This window comes from Littorina saxatilis, linkage group LG16, assembly GCF_037325665.1.
Source record: "Littorina saxatilis isolate snail1 linkage group LG16, US_GU_Lsax_2.0, whole genome shotgun sequence".
Taxonomy (NCBI): domain Eukaryota; kingdom Metazoa; phylum Mollusca; class Gastropoda; order Littorinimorpha; family Littorinidae; genus Littorina; species Littorina saxatilis.
This window is the reverse complement of record NC_090260.1, coordinates 10,740,703-10,743,840: the sequence shown is the minus strand read 5'-3', so window position 1 is coordinate 10,743,840 and position 3,138 is coordinate 10,740,703. Positions and strand designations below refer to the sequence as shown.

The 3,138-nt window shown below is 42.1% G+C and overlaps 1 long non-coding RNA gene across 1 annotated transcript in view; it reads left to right on the top strand.

Annotated features, from left to right (window-relative positions):
• Window positions 1–1,176: 1,176 nt before the first annotated feature.
• Window positions 1,177–3,138, top strand: part of LOC138950381 (uncharacterized) — a 62,224-nt gene continuing 60,262 nt past the window's right edge. Inside the window, exons 1-2 of the long non-coding RNA XR_011450637.1 lie at window positions 1,177–1,255; window positions 1,444–1,536. This is a non-coding gene — a long non-coding RNA (uncharacterized lncRNA). The remainder of the gene's footprint in view (window positions 1,256–1,443; window positions 1,537–3,138) is intronic.

Below are 3,138 nucleotides of genomic sequence, written 5' to 3'. Positions count from 1 at the left end.
ACGGTCTGGTCCGATAATCGGTGTGGCCCGGGGAGAGCCTGGACAGAAGATGAGGCCGACAGGAAACGATTCCGGAGGTGGCGGAGCCGTATGAAGCGGTCGTGAGCAGCAGTTGTCGCCCTTGGTCTTCCCGCTCGTGGCAAGTCAGCAACGGAGCCAGTGGCTTGAAACCTGACCCACAGTCTACTGATGGTGCTCTGGGACACGTGGAAGTGCCTGGCGATTGCACTTTGACTTTGGCCTGCTTGTAAACGACCCAATGCAATTTGGCGGTCTTCTCTGCTCAATCGGGCCATCTTTCGTCGCTGAATTGTCGTCTGATTTCTTTGTGGCGAACAATCCGCTTTTATGGGTTTTGGAAGACATGGTGAGAGCTCAATATTCCCCGAGTTTCACGAGATTACACTGAAGCATGACGCAATTTTGACATTGTAGCCACTGATAACGCATGCGTCACGTGCAGAGCTCACTTGTGGCAATGGACGAAAGGTCGACGACCAGATAAACATTTTCTGCAGTTTGGTGGATATCCTTGTAGCCATATAACTAAATTAACCAAATATTACAAGCTATGCGTTTCTTTTTTTGAACAGTATACATTGCAGTAGCCAATAATGGCTGTCGTCGCAATGGGCGAGAGAGCGCAGCGTGACGGAGTTTAAAAACTTTCTATACATGCATGCCCTTCCAGGTTGGAGGTGTCAACTGCTCGAGTTTGGGCAGTGTTTAAAAGCAGGATAAAAACACCTGTTTGAGAGACGCACACAGACAGCCATAGACAGACAGAAGAGCCCGGGCGAAGTCGGGTCTCTCACGCTAGTAGGGGCCTACTATAAAAATGGACGTAAGTGTGTCCATCTGTGGTCGCCATACCTCAGAGATGGCAAAAGATAAGCACAAGATATTTTGCATGCACACTGCCTGGGACCCACAGATGTGCACCTGGGTTTTAGTTTCTCCAGACATTGTTTTCTTCCTCGGATAATTACCCTCCTCAGTAATGAATACAGGCTATATTAACAGCTATTGTGTTTTTAGCGTAGCAAAAGGGTCCGATATTTAGACGAGACAAGTATAATGCCGACGAGTCGATATAATTATTTACTGTCACATGAATTAAATGTTTTGACATAGATTTACGTGAGTTAATTCCTTATTCTATTGTGTTCCAGCTTTTATCCCGAGACAAACATTTGAAGTGGGATGATGTCTGCACGCTCTCTCTTTCTCTTTCTTCTCCTGATTTCGATCGCAGGTAAGAAACATCAGCTGCACTTCCTTGGCTCCGTCTTTCTGTCTCTCCATTTCCATAGCAACAGGGAAACTTGTGATTGTACGATTATGCTTTTCATTGTTGTCATGACTAATACGACATGGTGCCAAAACCTCAATTGAAAACGTCTTCAAAACAGCTGAAAGGTTTTGTCTTCTCTCTGGTTCCAGGGAGGAATGTGATTTTGTCCGACGACCGTGTATACCTTACTTCCAGGCGACTCAACACATTTGAAACGCTGAAACGACGCACCAGAGATACACGTGAGTGTACGCGCGAACAAACAAGCTGACAAACATGCCAACAGGAGTAACAGTGAAATCCCCCCCCCCCCCCCCCCCGAGTATACAGTTATTTTGTGTTTGTTAGTGTAGATAGCAGGATACTTCGATCGACCAGCGCTTTGATACACTTGAAGTTCACAGCCTACCTCTGCTACACTCAACAAATACATGACTGCTACACATTTTGCACACAGGTTAAAGCGTTAATTTCCATGTCTTTTAATCACAGTAAAGGCCGTTCACTTGATATTCTGGATCAGCTTTCGGATTAAAGATTTCTTTTCAATGGTTCACGTGACCGCCGCTCAAATAAGGGTACCCTCAAAATCGACCGGACAAAAACGGAATGGCCAATGAAAAATCGACGACAAATCACAATATGCACAACTGTGCAACTTTTACATTCGTAAAAAAAGTCACATTAATAATCTACCGAGAACATGTAGTTTTGGTTTGAATAGCTTGCGTATTTCATTGCATACCATCTTAACAAATACATGGAACAAATCAAAATGTACTTGAAGTAGGTCCGTTATATTGGCGAAATATTCTTAAATTTTCAAAGCAATCCATCAAGTCAATACTGATATGCAACGCTTTTTGTCATGATACCCCTCAAAATTGAGGAAACAACTTCCGTTTTTGACCGCTAATGCGATCGACATCTGCATCGGTAAGATTAGCATAGCACACCAAATACGCAAAATAAGGAAACAAAACAACCTATTCTGCAAATATAATTGATTTAGCTTTCTAATCATATATTTTGTTTCTTTAAAAGTCTTTACTTGTTCATTACTGAGGTTAACTCATGATTCTGATGTTTTATATTGCAATGTGACGTACTCAATGGTGCACTGTGATAATGTAATGTGGCGTATTCATTGGGGCAATTTGACGTATTTATTGGAGCAATATGACGTATTCAATGGAGCAATGTGACTTATTCAATGGTGCAATGTGACATATTCAATGGTACAATGTGACGTAGTCAATGCTTAAATGTGACATAGTCGATACTGAAATGGGACGTATTCAATGATGTAATACGACGTATTCAATTGTGCAATGTGACGTATTCAATGGTGCAGTGTGACGTATTCAATTACACAATGTGACGTATCGAATGGTGCAACGTGACGTATTCAATGATGCAATGTGAAGTATTTAATGATGCAATGTGTCGTATCTAATGGTACCATATGACATATTCAATGGTACAATATGACGTATTCAATGGTGCAATGTGACGAATTCAATGATGCAATGTGACATTTATAATGACGTCATCAATCTTGCAATGTGACGTATCGTTTGTCCGCAGACCTTCGGCCAAAAAACACGCCGCGGAAGAGATTTACGCGTTATAGATGGACGTTCAATGCTGAAACAAAGGAGGAGCGCCGAGAAATGTGGTGAGGCTTGTTGGCCCATAGGTGTCCTTGACATCTTATTCCCCACAAAATCAATCAGATTGTCATTAATATACTTTATACATACCTTCACAGTAATAATTGACTCAAAAACAGTTGAAAATTCAAAGTAGGAATCCAAATACTTACCAAGCAGGTGTTGCAGCAT